At 42.3% G+C, this 21,102-nt stretch overlaps 1 long non-coding RNA gene across 1 annotated transcript in view; it reads right to left on the reverse strand.

The window, feature by feature from the left end:
- Positions 1-406: 406 nt before the first annotated feature.
- Positions 407-21,102, reverse strand: part of LOC140211401 (uncharacterized) — a 63,199-nt gene continuing 42,503 nt past the window's right edge. The window contains exon 5 of the long non-coding RNA XR_011889449.1: positions 407-1,529. This is a non-coding gene — a long non-coding RNA (uncharacterized lncRNA). The remainder of the gene's footprint in view (positions 1,530-21,102) is intronic.

The raw sequence follows: 21,102 nt of genomic DNA on the forward strand, positions 1-21,102 counted from the left end.
TGTCTGTTATCCTCTTTTCTATTGATATTTAACAAAGTGGAAATGGTACAAGGACAACCCAAAAACAATGATGCAATCCAGTGATTTGATGGCAAAACCTTGACTTTAATGAAAATCAGTTTGGGTGCTGATCACTAAGAATGTGTTCATAACTATCTAGTGTTTAATGTCACTTTAATATTCGATCAAAATTATTTAGTCTGCTGATGGACTATTCAAATTCACAGTATTTCAATATTTGACAAAGCTTATATATGGTAAGTGTTAATAGAAAGTAATATTGAATAAATACACCCAAAGTAGCTATGGGAAAATCCAGCTTTTATTACCCCTCACTTTCACTTTAACAGAGTATTTTACTAAGCCAGTTCATCAGCTAGTTCAGACCAGATTGCTGTGGGTCTAATGTCACAAAAAGGCAAGGTTGGATTTGGGCAATAGATTTCCTTCTGTACATTAGTGAACCAGACAGGAGGCTAGCTACGTGATCCAAGCCCAATGGGATCTGACCAAATGCGTCTGGTTTGGTTCAAGTGTCAAAAAAAATTATAATTCTTAGACGTAGGTTGGATTGGACATGTTCTAACTTCCTAACTGAATGCACTAAGGATCAAGACCAGAACCTGATGAGATCAGACTGTCTGTGCTGGGTTGGATCAGCTATCGGAATCATCAGACTTCTTGGAATAGGTTCAGATTAACTATGGTCAGGTAAGCAGATCACAAAACCAGATGGAATTTTAAAACAATCCAGTACTTTTATGATCACCATTTCTGATACTTGCAATGAAATTCCATATTTATTTAATTAACAATTTAATATCGCAGCGGCTCTGCTGAATTTAGAATTCTCATCTCAGGATGATTAGTCTGTGTCTCTAGATGCTGCTACAGTAACTCAACCTATCTGCCACTGCACACATCCAGCAGATGGTAAATTTCAATGAGAACACTTCTTTAACACATTTCTCACTTCCATAAACGTACCCTACTTTCAGTCCTGAGATTCAGATATGCAGTCATTCATTCACCGAACGGAAACTCTACTGATGTCTTCTTCTCATGCAGTCTCTTTGGATCTTCATAAACCAATGCACTAAGAATCAGTATTTTAAATAGAATGCAGCAATCCGACCCAAGCTCTGGGATTCTGAAGTGGCTAATTAGGCCAGTGAGACTTGAAGATTCTGAAAAAGTTGAGGCAGAAAGTACTCGATGGGATGGAAGGGTGGTTAGTTTGTAAGTCGTACGTTTTCTCCACTGTGTACCACGGGCTCCTGTAGTGAATGGTCTCTGAGTCTCAGTACTAACTGGTATGTTCCTTTTCCACTCTGAGCAATCGTAGGCCAGGAATGCTACATTCTCACAAAGGAGTTTTCAAAACATCTTTGAATCTTCAGTCACTCTGGTACTCTCTCGCCATGTCCGAACTCCCAACAGGGTGCCCGTTATGTGGACTGGTGTCAGGAATGAAATCGACAGAGCTGTCCTTTTGAGTGTGATTAGGGAGTCATGCTGGAAGTGTTGGCCTGGAAGAGACAATAATGTTGTTTCACGTATCAGCTTCTAGCACACTATTTCTTGTAGACTTTAGGAACTCTAAAGAGCTATAGAAGGATCATACATATATAGAATTTTAGCAACTGGCAGTAAAAAACAATTGGCAATTAATATAGCAGTGGCTTATGATCACTTTTAGTACCCTTGATGAAGAGTTTCTATCCTTGCGCCGGTCGTGCATGCAGCCTGGTACAGCCGTTCCGATCTATTCTTACTTTCTTCTTCTTACTCTTTAATTAATGTTATTTTTTGTATTTTTTTTCTCTTACGGTAACAGGTCGAAGCTGCACCCTCTCTAACATGCTGGTAGAGAGATTTTATTTGGGTTTTTTTAGCGCTGGAAATGGTTACATCCCGACACGTGGGACAGAAGCAAGGTTGCATTGTGTATTCCAGGGACCAACTAATGCCGGCCGGTTTAGCGAGCAGAGCGGCGGACACCCCTGCTGAAATCCGGAGGAAAACACACAGAGGATGCAGAGGGGGATCACAAAGTCGAGGAAAGAGGACCGGGTCGAGACAACAGAGACTTATGGAGAAGAGGAGTTCGGTGAGTAATACCGTTCCGGCTGACCGGAAGTGCACTGAGAGTGAAGCGTAGAGGAGTTGGGTGCTTACTGATCTGGTTAACAACAGATGGTGCAATCCGGGGCATATTACCATCGAGGAACGTGTTTGCAGACTGGATATTGAACTTTTTACCGTTGGACTTCGGCCACATTCCACCGTGATACAACACTTGGCGGCACGGGAGGTCGTTCCTGCCTGTGGCCATCGAACGTGCAGCTCCTCCTGTGGAGGGTCAGACACCCTGAGCCAATAGACTGGTCCTGGACTTATTTTCCATCTGGCATAGTTTGCATTTTGGTGTTTGATTGTTGGTGGGTTTTGTTTTGCTATATTTACGCTCTTTTCTTGGTTGGTGTGGCTGTAACGAAACCAAATTTCCCTCTGGAATAATAAAGTATATCTATCTATCTATTTCTGCTGAATGCATGATAATCTGTGCAGAGTTAATGAAGTGAGCATTGTATTCCAAAGTGGCAGCATTGCAAGATAAAAGCCTAACAAAAGAAATTAAACCATTCAGTACCTTATACCTGCTCCACAATTAAATAAGATTTTTTATTTAGCTTCACTTTCCTGCACTAAACTCATACCCTTAATTCCGTTCATGTCAAAATAACAATTGGTCTTTATTCTGAATATATTTAATAAGTAAATCCCACATCTTTTTTGGAGAGACGATTTTAAAGATCCACAACACTCAAGGTGAAGAAATTTCTTTTCCTATCAGACCTAATTGCTGAGCCCTGATTTTGAGACTGTGATCCCTAGTTTTAGACAACAAAGGCTGCATTCTCTGTGCATCTACCCATGCAGCAGTTTGTAAGTTTAAATGAGAGCACCTCCCGTTTTTCTAATCTTTGGAAAATTTGGGTCCAGGTCAGCATCAGACATCATGGTAGAACATGTCTGTATTCTCCAGTGCACACTAACACTCACATAATAAAATCCTTATAACCAGTAGATCACCAATGTATCAGATGCCCTTTAAAAGCATGTTTGCTCTCAGGAAAATGGAACTTTTATCAACATGGGTTATTTTGTATAAAGATTAGACATGATTTAGCCCAGGTGGTAATCAGACAGGGAGGAGCTGAGGCCAACAGCAGATTTCACCTCATGGGCTTCATCGAGGGTGACTCCTGCCTGTTGTTCATCCAAAAGCCAATGATAGAAAGCAAAATGGTAAGCTGGAGATTGGTGACCAAAAAGTGAAAGTACAGTGTTTAGTGTTCAGATTAGTTGCATAGTTGGGATTCCATGTTCAGGAAGATTGGATTGGGAGATCTAAATTCTTCTAGAAGAGCGCAACTTCTGTTCCTCCCAGCCCACAGAAATAAACAGTCTTACTTCATCTCTACGTTATTTCTCTTTTTCTTTGACAGCCATTTGGTATTGAGGATAACTTGCTTCCACTTTAGTTCTGAAGAATAGACGATCCCTACACATGAATTCTTCTAGTGCCAAGATAGCTGTTGCATAGCAGCTATTCCATGGGCTTATTAGAGAGGTCTTGCTCCAGTGGCAAGGATATTTAAGGTCAATGGAGCCAAGCTCTGCTGCAGAGACTGAGCATGCACCAATACAGACATGCATGAAAATATAAACGCTGTTCAAAGTTCAAAGAGAATTTGTTATCAAAGAACCCTGAGATTCATCTCCTTGCAGAAAATCATGGTAAATACAAGAAACACAATAGAATCAATGAAAGACTGTACCCAACAGGAGGGACAACCAACCAATGTGCAAATACAAAAGAATAAAAAAAAATAAATATTGAGAACATGAGATGAAGTGTCCTTGAAAGTGAGCCCATAGGTTGTGGGAACAGTTCAGTGATGGGGTGAGTGAGGTTGAGTGAAGTTATCCCCTCTCTGGTTCAATAGCCTGATAGTTGAGGGTTAATAACTGTTCCTGAACTTGATGGTGTGGATCTTGAGGTTCCTGTACCTTCTTCCTGATGGCAGCAATGTGAAGAGAGCATGACCTGGATGGTGGCAGGCCTTGATGATGGATTTTGTTTTCCTGTAGCTGTTCTCCATGTAGATTTGTGTTTCCATACCAGGCTGCAAATCAGTATACTCTCCACCATACATCTATAAAAGTTTGTCAAAGTTTTAGATGACGTGTCAAATTTTTGCAAACTTCTAAAAAAAAGTAGAGGTTTTCATATGCACTTTCTTGGATCCCCCCCTTTCCTCCCAACCTAATGTTCTCCATCCTTCTGGTCCACTTTCTCTAGCTGCTTCTTTTAGTCCCCTTCCCTCCCTTAGGCCTTCTCAGTTTCCCCAATCTCAGCTCCCTCCCCTTCACTCACTCTACCATCTCCACATCTTCTCTTTCATTCCGTTATCGTTTAGTAAAGGTCAGATGTCCCTCCTTTAGAAATCTTAATTCATTTTCGAATTTATGTTCAAGAAAAAAGGGCCATATGATATGTCAATGTAAAAACCACTGTCAGAAAGTGGTTTGCAATCAACGCTTAACATGTTTTGCTCAAGCAAGTTACTAGTGTTAAGCCATTTAGAGGGATGAAATTTCTTTTTCTAATGAATAACACGGAAGTGTTTGCTTTCTTCCATAGCTACGTTGCTTTGGATGCTGTTAGATTATACATCGGTGGAACACACTTAAGGAAAATGCCTGACGAAGGGTCTCGGCCTGAAATGTTGACTGTACCTCTTCCTATAGATGCTGCGTGGCCTGCTGCGTTCACCAGCATTTTGTGTGTGTTACTTGAATTTCCAGCATCTGCAGATTTCCTCGTGTTTGCATTTTTAAATTCACTACTGCAAAGCCTCTTCCAGTGATGCCTACACTGAAGAAGTTTAAATTTTCTCTTCGACGGGAGTTCAGTGAAACCCTCTCTCACTGCTCCCAATCTATAATTTCTTCGGCCCTTCAACTTTTCGACCAGATTTTGACTCAGACCCGTTACTACAGCCATACATCCTTTCTTGGAATGTGTCTTCGCCGCCAACTTACTCCAGTTGGCTTCAGGATTCATCTTTGAACCTCTCAATTTGGATCTTCTGAGGATCCCAGGTGCTCACATTTTATTGACTCTGCCTCCTGTCACTTCTCCCGTCAAGCTCTGAAGGCGACCCTCTCTGCCATGAAGGGGTACTTGGTGTCCCTATCCCAGTCCCTTCCACACCTCCGGGACACTTTCTTTGCCGTTTGTAATGGACCTGCCCGTTATTTCATCCTCCATCGGATCCACGCCTGCAATCGCGTTTCTTTGACTTTGACATGTTAGGCAAAGATCGCAAGACCATCCATCTGCAGACCCCAGAGCCTGCTGGCTCCGATGCTAGCAGGCATGAACTTCGGATTGTGGCCCCCGCCGTCGATATCGATGGCTCTACCAACCCAGGGCATATTCAAAACCCAGACTCCAGCTCCATCAATGCGGGTTCCAACGACCATGGACACCTTCAAAGCGATTGCACAACCTCCAACTGCAACTCCAGCCTTTAACTCCAGGCCGGGTCTTCATGTGCTGCTATTGTGACTCCCGTCTCCCCTTCTCCCACCACTCTGCAACCCTGTCTCCCTCACATCCCATCATCTGCTCCTGGGCCCTCAGAGGCTCCATCTTCCTCTCACCCCAACCCTCCCCTCTCCATTGACACCCCCAGCCTCCCCCCTCCCCCACCTCTGATTCCAGCTCTCATCCGTGCTGGGTCTTTACCATCCCCTCCGACCTTCAACTGTCTGAGGCAGAGCGCTCTGTCCTCAGTAAGGGCCGTACCTTTGTCCCCCTTCGCCCACACCTCAGCGAGTTCCACGTGCGCCATGACACTGAACTCTTCTTCCGCCAGCTCCGTCTTTGAGCTCACTTCTTCAGCAAGGACTCTCCCACCCCCACCGATAACCCCTTCCCCCACCTTCAACCCTCCTCCTCTTCATGGACACCCCACTCCGGTCTTCTGCCTGCTCTGGATCTCTTTATTGCTAACTGCCAATGGGATAGCAACCATCTCGATTTCACCACACCTTGTTCCAATTCCAACCTCACTTCTTCCAGACGCTCTGCTCTCCACTCCCTCTGCACTAATCTTTTTTTAAGAGTCCTGACGAAGGGTCTCGGCCCAAAACATTGACTGTATCTCTTCCTATAGACGCTGCCTGGCCTGCTGTGTTCCACCAGCATTTTGAGTGTGTTGCATAAAGAAAATGCCACTGTTTTGATCAAAGTCCAAGAGTTAACTGTACAACACAGATTTAGCTAGGGAAATAGGGTCAGGGCAACTGAAAGAAATGAAATATGTTTACTTGCCTCTCCAATCATTTACTTCTCTGGGGAATATTTTAACCTGGTGATGTATGTGGGGTTTGATGCGGATGGGTTTAAAACTGACAAAATGAAAGGAAGCCAGTTCCAATCCATTGACTTCCGCCTTTAGCTCAAGTACAATAGGCTGTGAGCAAGTAGCTCCCTTGGGAGATCTGGGTTGCCTGTTAACATGTTATTTACTCAGTAGAATGACTTCTACGTTTTTAATGTCATAACCATAGTCTTCCTGGACTTCCTGAAGCTCAGCATTGAGAACAAGGAACAAGTACAGTGGTATTAGGGATGCTCTGGAGCTACCAAAATGAACGCTAGAAACCCACGGCTGCTTTCTTATTTGCTGAGAGTTTTCCTTGACTGCTTCCTGAATTACTTCAGGATGGCTAGTCCTGTGACCGCCTTAGATTGCAGCTCAGACAGAAATAAAGGACTGTGACTGTCAGTGCAAACAGCAGTAAGAAAAACCTGCAGTGAGGGACTTGGAGTTTCAAGAAAGAGGAGTAGTAGAAGAATACAGAATGCATGACACTGGAGGTAGACAAAACAGCCTTTGTAATCGCAAGTTATCAGGTCAAGTTAACATCCACAGTCTTTATTTTGCCTCTGGGAATCAGAGAACACTACAGGACATAAACAGGCTCTTCAGCCCATCTAGCCTGGTCTTCTGCCGCACCCAGACTACAGCCCTCTAAACACCTCCCATCAATGTACAATAGTTCAATGGTTCCATTTAATATCAGAGAATCCTGAACAGGTGTTCAGACAACGACCCAGTGTCAGTGTGGAAAAGGCTCCAAGAGATCACCAACTGCAAGAAACCATTCCCCCAGGCTGTGGAGAACCATCAACCGGCTGATGATCTGAACAAGTTTTATTGTAGATTCGACACCTTCATTCCCCCCAGCCAAAACACAGACCTACCTGCAACCCCCATCATCCATCACCCCGACATCTCAGTATCCGCTTTCTCACCCCACCTTACAAAAACTGCTCCCTCTACCCCCCTTCACGTCAACCCTCTTGTACCTGCACTCTAGACCAGGAAAGCTCCAGGCCCAGACGGTGTGTCGCCTTCCTGCCTGAAGACCTGCGCTGATCAGCTGGCCCCCATCTACACACGGATCTTCAATAGATCACTGGAGCTGTGTGAAGTCCCTCATTGCTTCAAGCGCTCCATTATCATTCCAGTCCCTAAGAAACCCACTATCAAGGGACTAAATGACTACAGGCCTGTTGCCTTGACATCTGTGGTCATGAAGTCCTTTGAGAGACTAGTGCTGGCTCACCTGAAGGACATCACCGGCCCCCTGCTGGACCCCCTGCAGTTTGCTTATCGGGCAAATGGGTCAGAGGATGATGCAGTCAACATGGGACTGCATTACATAATACAACACCTCGACAACCCCAAAACTTCTGCGAGGGTCCTGTTTGTTGACTTCAGCTCGGCATTCAACACCATCGTCCCAGAAATCCTCCACTCCAAACTCACCCAGCTCACTGTCTCCCCCGCCATCTGTCAGTGGATCACAAGCTTCCTGACTGACAGGGTGCAGCAAGTGAGGCTGGGGAGCATCATTTCTAGCACCCGGACAATCAGTACCGGTGCTCCCCAAGGATGTGTGCTCTCCCCACTGCTCTTGTCCCTTTACACTAATGACTGCACCTCACAGGATCCATCTGTTAAACTCCTGAAGTTTGCAGATGACACAACTGTCATTGGCCTTATCCGAGACGGTGATGAATCTGCATACAGACAGGTAGTGGAACGGCTGGCCCTCTAGTGTGGTCAGAACAATCTGGAGCTAAATATGCTCAAGACTGTGGAGATGACAGTGGACTTCAGGAGGAGCCCCCCAATACTCCCCCCACTCTACTCAACAGTATTCTGTCTGCTGTGGAGACCTTCAGGTTTCTGGGTGTCACAATCTCCCAGGACCAGAAGTGGACACCCAACATGAATGCTCTTATCAAAAAGGCTCAGCAGAGGTTGTATTTCCTACGTCAACTCAGGAAGTACAACCTGCCTCAGGAGCTGCTGATTCAATTCTATTCAGGAATAATCCAGTCTATTCTCTGTTCATCCATCACTGTCTAGTTTGGATCAGCTACCAAACAAGACAAGAATACACTCCAAAGAACAGTCAGGGCTGTGGAAAGGATTATTGGTGTGAAGCTGCCCTCGATCCAGGACTTATATGCATCTAGAGTCAGGAAGCGAGCAAGCAGCATCATTATAGACCCATCACACCCTGGACATCACCTGTTCCAACTCCTTCCTTCTGGTGGGCGCTTTAGATCACTGTATGCCAGGACAAATAGGTACAAGAACAGTTTCTTTCCGTATGCCATCAGTCTTATGAACACTTGAATTTTAGTCTATTATAAACCAAGTCCACCTGTAAATACACAGGTATACCTCATTGTATATAGTTCACAATTATTTGCACTATTGTTTTGTTTGCTTTTTGAATTCTGTACAGCGAGAGCTCAGGGAAACCAGCATCAAATTCCCTGTATGTGTCCACATACTTGGCGATAATAAAGGATTCTGATTCTGGTTCTGATTCTGAAATTCTTATTCGTCACAGACATCCACAAAAGCTGAAGTGTGCCCCAAAGAATGAGTGACAGTAAAAAGTTAGAACCACAGATCTCCTCCCCCGCACACAAACAGCAGCAAAGCAATGGCCCTCCTCTCCCCCACTTACTTTAGCAAAACAATCACCAGCACCCTCCACTTGCCAAGCCAGAAACGGCAAAGCCCCCAAGAAACACTATGATCTGCAGTGCAACAAAAACTAATTGTTGACCTGGCAAGTTGACATATCACAGTCAGTCAGTCTCTGTGTCTCTCTCTCTCTCTCTCTCTCTCTCTCTCTCTCTCTCTCTCTCTCTCTCTCTCTCTCTCTCTCTCTCTCTCTCTCTCTCTCTCTCTCTCTCTCTCTCTCTCTCTCTCTCTCTCTCTCTCTCTCTCTCTCTCTCTCTCTCTCTCTCTCTCTCTCTCTCTCTCTCTCTCTCTCTCTCTCTCTCTCTCTCTCTCTCTCTCTCTCTCTCTCTCTCTCTCTCTCTCTCTCTCTCTCTCTCTCTCTATCTCTCTCTCTCTCTATCTCTCTCTCTCTCTCTCTCTCTCTATCTCTCTCTCTCTCTCTCTCTCTCTCTTCCCCCCCCTTAATAAAGGGACAGAGAGGTTTCATCTATCTAAACTTACTTTAAATCTTTAAATGTTAGAATTGAATTTGCGTCCACTTGTTCTGCTGCCAGCTTGTTCCACATTTGTCCTATCCTCTGAGTGAAGAACTTTCCGCTCAGGATCTCCATAAATATTTACCTTTTGCTGTAAATCTATGACTTCCAGTTCCAATCTCACACAACCCAAGGGAAAAATCCAGAAGCATTCCCCCTACCTCTACTCCTTTTAATTTTGTATACCAAAGGTTCCCCTTATTCTCCTGTGCTCCAGGGAGTAAAGTCCTTACCTACGGTACTGTACAAAAGTACTGTACAATAGCTATATAAATGTGCCTAAGACTTTTGAACTGTACTGTATTTAATATTTCCCTGTAATTTAGGTGTTCAATTCCCGACAATATCCTTATACGTTTTCACTGCACTCTTTCAAGCTTATAGATATCTTTCACGTAGATATGTGACAAGAACTGCATACAATACACCAAGTTTGGCCTCAACAACATCTTATACAACTTCAATATAATATCCCAACTCCTGCACTCAGTGCCCTGATCTACGAAGGCCAATGTGCCAAACTATCCTTTTCATCACCTTTTCTTATGGTTATTGCAGTGAGCTTCACTCTCAACTATTTTGCTTCCGGATCACTTCATGGTTCTTTTAAAGACACATCCAAGATCTCTCGGTTAGTATTTCACAGATGCATAAAACTGGTGACCTCTGGGCAATCGGCCCAGCTGTATGGTGACCCCTGCTTATGATCACACCTCTAAGAATTTATGGTCTCAGGCTTGCATTGGTGGTGTGTCCCAGATTTGAAGGTCCTTTTGAACAGCATACAAGTGACCACCTAAATAGCTTCACCAGCAGGATTTGTAAGGGTTTCAACTCTAACAATATGAAATTAGTAAAAATGAAAAATATTGAAAGCCTGAGATAAAACACAAAATTTTGGATGTCTCAGTGGACCAGGTGGCATTTATTAAGATAGAAACTACAGCGGTGCAGCTAATGGAGCTGCTGCCTAATAGCTCCAGTGAGCCAGGTTCATTCCTGACCTCCAGTGCTGTCTCTGTGGAGTTTGCACATTCTCCCTGTGACATCATGGAGTTTCGCTGCATACTGCAGTTTCCTCTCATTTCCCATGCCAATTGGTAGGTTAATTGGGTACCATAACTTTCCCCTATGCAGGCGAGTGGTAGGAGAAGCATGAGAGGATTGTTGGATGTGTGAGAATGAATGGGCTACAGGGAGATAAGTGGGGGAATGGAACAGAAGGAAATGCTCTGGGTGTCAGCATAGATTCAATGGGTTGAATGATTTCCCTCTTTGTTGTGAGAAAATATGAGATGAATTGAATGTACTGGACAGAATAATAATTCAGCATGGACTAGATTAAAGTCATGAAGAATTAGCATGCTGAGATTGATAGAGCGGGAGGATTGTGGGAGAGAGGAGGGTGATAGAAATGTGTGGAGAATAGGACACAGGGAAAATTAATGGGAGAATGTGATTGCTCTGTGATTTTTTTTAAAGATTGGTGACCTTTCAGCTGAGAATGTTTAGAGAATACAGAAAGTTGCATACTGTGTCAGTAAAGGGTGGAGTGAAGGAAAGAACCAAAGAGAAGATCAGATGACTTCATGTGCCAAGGAGTGAAGTCCCGCACCACCAGTTGTTTCCCTTCAACCATTGGGTTCTTGAACCAAATGGCAAAATGCTAGACATTCTCTCTAGGAAACTGAAAGAGCATCAAGTAATAGTGTAGTGTTAACAGAGAGACTCTCAAGTCGGTAGGATTTCACGAACAGAGCTGTGCCTTTGCAATAAGTTTATAAGTTATTTAGATGATGCAATAGAAAGCCATTGATGGAAGTTTGTTGTTTGTACAAATGTGTGTGGCACTCTGAGCCATGTAGATGGAAGCATTCATCTCGGATGTAACACAGTACAACAAACTTCGTGACATATGTCAATGGTAGTAAACTTGACTCTGAAATCTTGGAGTTTCAAAGAGGCAGAGGTCTCAAACATTAAAATGTTGTGGCTGAGGATCCAGAAATAATCAATAATGCTAAATAATGCTGGCCATTATAGCTTGATTACTGGAACAGCAGGGAATATATGTTAATTTCTCACAATACCCATTGCTGGGTTAGATCACACCTGGTGTGCTGTAAATAGTTCTGGGAACCTTACTTCAGAATAATGTAATTGGCTTGAAGGAAGTGCAGAGTAAATTTGCCAAAGTTTGAACTTACGAGGAGAGTTTTCAGTTTAGCATGCTGTTCCTTGGAACTCAAAAGGTGAGGTGTGATTTGCTTGAAAATTTCAAGTTATATAAGGACTTGAAGCAAACTATTCCCACTGGTTAGGGAACCTGAAGCTAGGAAGTGAAACCTAAAACAATCAGAGGAATGGTTAAAAAAACACTTCAACAGATTAAAAAAGAGTGTTATAGATTTCACGTTCCCTTGCTGTATATGGAAATTGATGACAAATTGATCAATAATTATAATTCAGAGATTATTTGGATTTTTGGAAGCCAACGGTATTAATGGACATAGGGGAAAGGGAGATATATTAAGGTAATTTAGATGTCAGCTATGGAATGTAGAATAGAAGCTACTAGACCTTTTCCTGTTTCTACATTTGGAGGCCACTTTATTGGATACACTTGTACACCCGCTCGATAATGCAAATATATAATCTGTCAGTTTTGTGGCAGCAACTCAATACATTAAAGCATGCAGGCATGGTCAAGAGATTCAGTTGTTATTCAGATCAAACATCAGAATGAGGAAGAAATTTGATCTATTTCTTCTGACTGTCAAGTGACTGTCAAGGGGTTGTTTGAGTATCTCAGAAAATGCTGATCACCTGAGATTTACATGCACAACAGTCTCTAGAGTTTAAAGAAAATGATGCAAAAAACAACAAAACAAAAGCATCCAGTGAGTGGCAGTTCTGTGGGTGAAAATGGGTTGTTATTGTGCGAGGTTGGAGGAAAATGGTGAGACTGGTTCAAGCTGGCAGGAAGGCGTCAGTAAATTAAAATAACCACAGACTACCACAAGAGCATCTCTGAATGCAAAACATATCAAACATTGAAGTGGATGGATTACATCAGCAGAAGACTACTCAGTGGCCATTTTATTAGGTACACAAAATGGCCACTATGTTCCTTTTCATCCAAAAACAAATTTTCCCAAAGATCCTGTCCTTAAAAAAAGGTCAAATATGTTTATCTCCTTCATGAAAGATTAGCTACTGTTCACCAAGTTATTTTACATGTTTCTGACAGGAATGCATTTTATCTCTATAGTTTCCATTCATTTTTTTCTTGTTATTTATAGCCCTTGACTTTCACAGCGAGCTATTTAAATATCAGTACTATTTTTCCAAGTACCAATGACGGCTCTTCATTTTAAATCTTGTTTTCATTGTGCAATTTGAGATCACTAGGATCAAAATGATGAAGCTTCTATCCACCAAAGCACTTATTTTCCTATGTCTGACGTCCAAAAGTGTGTTCACTCTTTCCTCGGGTTTAGATCAACAAGTAAGCATGGACAAAGATATGAACGAAACCATCACTACAGAAGCAAATTTAAACAATATGTGGCCGATTTTGAGTTGTGGGCACCATAAATGTCAATGCCTGGGCCTCAACTATTCATAATTTATGCAAATATCTTGGCTGCTGTCAAGATAAATATAGGTGGGAATGTGAGTTGTGATGAGAATGCAAGGTGGCAGCAGAGCGGAGCAGCAGCTAGTGCTACTGCATCACAGCTCCAGGGACATGAGCTTGATCCCAACCTCACCTGTGCGGTGCCCAGTTACGCGAACAAGTCCCTCAGTGAATACTTCTTATTTGTATTCCCCAGAGAAGGACATTGAGACTTAAGAATCAAGGAAGGAGTACACTAATGTTTTTGGCTCATGTCCGCATCCTGAAGGTGGAAGTATTAGAAACAATGGTACACATTAAGCTGGAAAAATCCCCAGGTGCTAACAAAACAGGAAAGGGAGGAGACTGCTGGAGCTCAACAAAGTTTTTATATGTTTGTTAGCCACCGATAAAGTGCCAGAAGACTGGAGGATAGCTAGTGTTGTTTCCATATTTATGAGGGCAGTAGGGGTAAGTTTAGGAACCACAGGCTTCTGTGCTTTACATCTGTGGTAAGGAAGTTGTTGGAGAAGATTCTGAGGGACCTGATTTATGTTCACTTTGACAGAGATTGATCTGGAGGAATCAGTGCGGTTTGTGGAGAGGAGATTATGTCTCACATATCTGATTTGAGGCCATTGAGGAGAAAATTCATTGAAGGCAGAGCAGTGACATGGTCTACATGGACTTCAGTGAGGGTTCTGACTAAGGTCTCCTGTAGCACTCACATCCACTGTGATGAAGTGCTTTGAGAGCATGGTCAAGAAGCATATTAACTCTTGCCTGAAGAGTGACCCGGATCCACTCCAGTTTGTCTACTGTCACTACATGACAACAGCAGGCAGCATTTCATTCACTCTTCATTTGGCTCTGGAACATCTGGACAACAAGGGCACACAATACATCAGGCTCTTTATTGTCTATAGCTCAGCATTCAATGCTATCATCCCCTTGAAACTAATCACCCGACAGGAGTTCAGTGATGGCCCAGTACAGAGGGAGAGACACAGACGCAGAATGAACAGGTCTCTGAGTATTAATAAAAACCGTTCAGAGCGATAATACACACTTGGACAACAGGGCTGCTAACTAAAAACTCAAATTAATTAAAGCCTAAACCCATCACTGAAACTCAAGAGCAGAAACCTAGAGCAGAATTACTACCTTCGTTTAACAGTGTTTATCTAAATCACTAATCTTCTTTCCCAAAACATGGTCTAAGGTAAGCAGGGAGCATTGTTGTCACTGTGCTTCAATCAAGACTTATAAGACTGAAGCAAAAGGAAACGAGTTAAATGCGGTTACTAAGAACTCTTAGGTGGCTGGAATTTGTGTACTTTCATGTGCGTGATTCCCATTTTCCTTCACCTGCCCACCCAGGAGAACACCAGCCTCCACAGCAGTGTCCATGGTTGTGACATCACATAGGCCTCAGTATCTCCCTGTGCAACTGGATCCTCAATTTCCTCACTTGTGGATCTCAGTCAGTACAGATTGGCATCACAAGTCTGTGAGCTTAGCTCCCTGCTCAACCTATTTTATACCTACTATTGTGTGACTAAGTATATTTAAGTTTGCTGATGACAGCAGTGTTGTTTACCAAACCAAGTGTGGTGACAAATTGGCATATAGGAGAGAGATTGAAAACCTGCCTGAATGGTGCTATAATAACATCTCACTCCATGTTCGCAAAACCAAAGAGCTGATTATTACAGAAGCTGGAAGTCCATGAACCAGTCTTTATTAAGGGATCAGTGGTGGAGAGAGTCAGTAATTTTAAATACCTTGGTTTTACCATATCAGAGAATCTGTGCTGGGACAAGGACACAAGTGCTTTCGCAAAAAAGCACAACATCACCTCCGCTCTCTTAGAAGTTTGCATAGAGTTGGTATGTCATCTAAAACTTTAACAAACTTCTATAGATGCACAATGGAGAATATCTTGGTTGGTTGCATCATAACCTCTATGAAAAAATCAATGCCCAGGAATGGAAACGTCCACAAAAAGTGATGGATACAGCCTCATCCTTTATAGACAAAGCCTTCCCTACCTTTGAGCACACTTACAAGGAACACTGCCACAAAAAAGCAGCATTCATTACCAAGCATCCCCACCAGCCAGACCATGTTCTCTTCTCACTACTGCCATCAGGCAGGAGATACAGGAGCCTTAGGCACACACCATCAAGTTTAGGAAGAGTTATTATTCTACGAGCTTCAGCTTCCTGAACTGGCATGGATAACTTCACTCACCTCAACTCTGAACTGAATCTATAACCTATAGATTTTCTTTCAAAAACTCTACAATTAAGCTTCACTGTATTATTTATTTATTTTGTATTTGCCCAGTTTGTCTTCTTTCGCACATTGGTTGTTTGTCAGCCTTTGTTTTTCATTAATTCTATTGTTTTTTTAAATCTTCCTGTAAATGCCTACAAGAAAATGAATCTCAAGGTAGAATCTCAAAGTATATGGTGACATAAACATAGTTTGATAATAAATTTACTTTGTCTTTCACTTGGATAGGCTGGTCTAGAAGCTTAAGGCATAAAGGATCTGAGGTGTGCACTTCATCATTCTTGCCAGTCACAAAGAGGTCATCAAGGTAACACTGTGTTCCTGAGATATCTCGGAGCATTTGGTCCAAATTGATGGGGTTGCTGCAATGCCAAAGATGAGATAATTATACTGGAACAGTCCCTTGTGTGTGTTGATTGGGAGGAACTTCCTGCTTGACTCCTCAATCTATATTTGCAGATAGGCTTGTGACAAGTCTACCTTTGAAAACCTCTCCCTGTCTGCAAAAGATGCAAAAATGTCTCCGACCTTCCCTTTCTTGAACACCAGGACAATGGGCATGGCCCAATCACTCCACTCAACCTTGGGGAGAATCTCAGACACCTCCAAGCTTTGAAGCTCAGCATCCACTTTAGAAGGTAGTTCCAAAGGCACTGGACACACTTTATGGAATTATGGTGTTGCTGCTTTATCCAGTTCAATTCTGGCCTTCGTGCCTTTGAGCTTACCAATACCCTTCTCAAACACCTTCTCATTTGCATTAAGCAGTTGTGCCAGTTTCTGGTTATTGCTGCCATTTTGGCTGAAGTTGCCTGTTGATGACAAATTTAAAGCTTTGATTGTATTAGATTAGATTAGATTAGATTATGAGGACACGCACTCCTCTTTTATTGTCATTTAGTAATGCATACATTAAGAAATGATACAATGTTCCTCCAGAATGATATCACAGAAACACAAGACAAACCAAGACTGAAAAACTGACAAAAACCACATAATAATAACATATAGTTTCAACAGTGCAAAGCAATACAGTAATTTGATGAAGAACAGACCATAGGCACGGTAAAAAAAGTCTCAAAGTCTCTCAAAAGTCCCATCATCTCACGCAGATGGTAGAAGGAAGAAAAACTCCCCCTGCCATGAGCTTCCAGCGCTGCAAACTTGCCAATGCAGCACCCTGGAAGTACCCAACCACAGCTGACTCTTGAGTCCATCCGAAAACTTCGAGCCTCCGACCAGCCCTCCAACACCAAGCACTGAGCACCATCTCTGCTGAGCGCTTCGACCCTGGCCCCAGCAACAGGCAGTAGGCAAAGCGGAGGATTTGGGGCCTTCCCCTCCAGAGATTCTCAATCGCACAGTAGCAGTGGCAGTGAAGCGGGCATTTCAGAAGTTTCTCCAGGTGTTCCTCTGTGCTTCTCACGTCTGTCTCCATCAAATCAGAATTGTGCATGGTCCCCTACTTACAAATACGATATCATTTCGGAGCGGCCGTGCACGCTGCATTGCGCCGCCATCTTCTCCTCCCCTCCTTTTTTTTTACCAGTCTAGTTGGATTTTTCTCAACCATTCACGTCTGAAAAGTGTTGGCCCTCATCTCAACACATAAAGCTCTAACTGCTGTGTTTTGCCTCCACACTTTCAGTTTGACTTTGGGAATCACTTTTTTTTGCCTGTGTAAGTCACCAAGGTCTTTTCTAATAATATCTTAGAAAACAGTCTGTTGACATCAGCCTCTGAAATTATAGCAAAGCTGACCCTCTATCCAGCTCCATTTTCAGTTTTAGTCCAGACGCATCTGTTGTGATCCATGTGATTTTGTGATCTGTTTCGCTAATGCTATGCAGTTCTAGGCATGACAGCTCACCTTTGTCAGACTCTGTGTTGTCTGATTCAGTTTCATATTCAGTCACTTAATGCACGTGTAGTTTTGTGTTTGAAATGTTTCACTCTGTGTGGTTTTTCTCTTCAGTTCTGCTTTTTACCTGACTTGCACATTTTCCCTTTGTGGCCTTGTCTGTGATACTTTCTGCACACTTTTTCTTTGAATCAACAGTCATTTGCATTATGGGAGGATTTTCCACATCGAATACATTTTTGGCTTTTTGCACCTTTCAGGGTCTTTTTGTGCCTTTCACATTCTAAACACTCTTCTATAGTTCTGCCAAATTCTTTGCTGCAGTTTCCAATGATAATTGTAGTAGTCAGTGGTCAGTAGTCAGTAGTCAGACACCTAAGGTTAGGTCTTTTTCTGATAGAAGCCTCTTTTGAGCACTTTAACTATGCATGCCACATACAAGCCGGTCCCTTAATGCATCAGAAGGTCCATCGCTAAAGTCACAGTATTGGGAAAATTTGCACGGATCTGCAATGTATTCAGTAACACTTTAACCTTTTGTCTGTTCCTTTTGTAAAATCCAAATCTTTCAGCTATTACTAGTAGTTTTGGGCTCAAGTGATTTTGCAAAATTGCAACAATTTTGTCGAATATCTTGCTTGCCGACTTTTCGGGAGGTACTAAATTGCATAAGAAACTCTACGTTCTACCACCTATTAAACTAAGAAATGTGGAGAATTCCATTAACTCATCTACATCATTAGCATTACAATACAGTTCTTCCCTCTCGATATGCATTTCCCAGCCCTCATTAGTACCATCAAATTCGTCAATGTTCCTGATTAAGGCTACTGTGATGTTATTTTTACTTTACTTCGCTAGTTCTGTGCCTCTCATTATGTACCGTACTGGTTACTCACTTGCCCTTCTCTGGCATCCATGACTGCCTTCTCCATACTGCTTCACTCTTCCCCCTCGCTGTCCCTCTGCCTTCCTCCGAAATCTGTCATCTTATACCTATCAGTGCCGTTGCTCATATTTGCTGACACTCAGGTTCATGTTCATTGCCAATTTGTTGTGTCTGTACAACTACATATCAAATAAATAAAGGCACACATTCAGAGCAGAAGTTAACTTGTGTATTCACTTTGCAGAGAGAGCAACATATCAATGGACATGCATAATTCATTAGTCAATAGTTCATGCTAAGTGAAGTCATTGTGCTCAAAGAAGTAGATTCATACATCACAGCGGAGGAGTTTGTTTTCTGGTTCATAGATGTCTGAGAAGAGTAAGAATTTCAGACTGTATACTGTATACATTCTCTGATATTAAATTGAACCATTGAACCATTGAAAGCTATAAGAGGAGGTGGTGGAGACAGATACAATTGCAACACGTAAAGGGCATTTGGACAGGTTCTTGGATGGGAAAAGAGTAGAGAAATATGGGCCCAAACACACAAATGGTTTACTATACATACAGTGGCTTTCCTGGTCAGCATAGACGAACTGAACCAAAAGAACCCATTTCTATGCTGTACAATTCGATAATTCTGGGTTTGCTCTCCAGGAAGCCTGCATGGACCTAGTTGACCAAATGGCCTCCTATGTTATGAGAAAACTACAGGAGAATCAGCTAAGTACACTGGTAACAATATGGCAGATGGAGTGCAGCGTGGAAAATGTGAAACTATCCACTTTGATGAAGAAACAGAAATCCAAGTTTTTCTTTTATACAGCATGAGGTAGGGAAATGTTGATGAATGGCATTTGGATAACCATTTATTCGACTTATGGAAGCCCTCATGCAAATCCACTGGGCATATGGATTGGCAAATGCGATATTTGTCTTTATAGCTAGAAGATTTGAGTATAAATGTAAAGATGTCTTAGAGTACATAAAGCCTTAATTAGATCATACCTCGAATATTGACTAAAATTTTAGTGTACTTACCTAAAAAAAGGAAATCCTTGCTATAAATGGAACATACCAACAGATCACCCAAGGCAAGTTCCGGCAACAGTGAACCTGTTAAAAGAGACTAAGTACAGTAGTTTCCAATGATTAGACACTAGAAGGATGAGACCTTAAATAAAAATGCAAAATAAAGAAAAGAGAGGATGAGGCTGAGGAGTATAAAACAAGGGATAGAGGATTTAAAATCTGAAATATAGAGAGATTTCTGCATTAAAAAAATTGAAAATATTTGGAATTCTCTACCCAAGGGACTCAGTTGACTCTCAGATATAGAGTTCATTCAAAACAAGTAAATAGATGTTTAAATATTAGAGGAATGGAGGAATATCTGTGGATAGGTCAGGAAAATCAAAGTTCAAAGTAAGTTTTATTATCAAAGTACGTATATATCACCATCACCATATACAACCCCGAGATTCATTTTCCTGCAGGTTTACTCAACAAGTCTGTAGAATAGTAACTACACCAGGATCAATGAAAAATGAACCAGAGAGCTGAAGCCAACAAACTATGCAAATGCAAATATAAATAAATAACGATAAATAATGAGAACAGGAGATAACAAGATAAAGAATCGTTAAAGTGAGATCATTGGTTGTTGAAACATCTCGCTGGATAGGCAAGTGAGTATAGTTATCCCCTTTCATTTAAAGCCTGACGGTTGAAGGATAGTAACTGTTCTTGAGCCCTGTGATGTGAGTCCTGAGGAACCTTCTACCTGATTGCAGCAGCAAGAAAAGAGTATGACCTGGGTGGTGGGGATCTCCGATGATGGATGCTGCTTTCCTACGACAGCGTTTCATGTAGATATGCTCAATGGTTGGGAGAACTTTACCTGTGATGTACTGGGCCGAATTCACTACTTTGGTAGGATTTTCCATTCAAAAGCATTGGTGATTCCATGCCAGGCCGTGATGCAGCTAGTCAATACCCTCTCCACCATACGTCTATAGAAGTTTGTCAAAATTTTAGATATCATGCCGAATCTCCACAGACTCCTAAGGAAGTAGAGGCACTGCCATGCTTTCTTTACAATTACACTTACATGGTGGGTCCAGGACAGATCCTCTGAAATCGTAACAACCAAGAACTTAAAGTGCTGATCCTGTCCGCCTCTGATCCTTTGATGAGAACTAACTCATGGACCTCTGGTTTTCCTCTCCTGGAGTCTACCATCAGTTCTTTGGTCTTACTGACATTGAGCGAGAGGTTGTTATGCCACCAAATCCTCAACCTCCCTCCTCTATGCTGATTCATCACCACCTTTGATTCAGCCCACAAACTTGAAAATGATGTTGAGGCAAAAGAACATCTCTGGGGTATTAAATGGCAAAGCAGGCTCAAAAGTGGCTGAATGGCCCATTCTTTCTTCTATTTTCTGTTCCTTTGCTGAGAAGTTCAGAAACAATTATAATGAATTGTTCTCCCACCACTTGGCTAGCCTGTGTTTGCAACAATAAAAATGGTAGAAACTCAAAAGTATTATTTTGTGACAAACATTTTTCAAGTAGAAAATACATAATTTGATGTGAATGGGCAGGATTTTTTTTCCATTTTAAATACGTCCATGAACGTGTAGTCAGGACTGTAAAGTCTAGCCTAATGAAGTGCAGGAAACTTTGCATCCAGCACCCAGTTGAGTTCCACCTGATCATAAAAGGAATTACGAGCTCTGACCATAAAAGCAATGGAACAGCG

Source organism: Mobula birostris, chromosome 17, assembly GCF_030028105.1.
Source record: "Mobula birostris isolate sMobBir1 chromosome 17, sMobBir1.hap1, whole genome shotgun sequence".
Taxonomy (NCBI): domain Eukaryota; kingdom Metazoa; phylum Chordata; class Chondrichthyes; order Myliobatiformes; family Myliobatidae; genus Mobula; species Mobula birostris.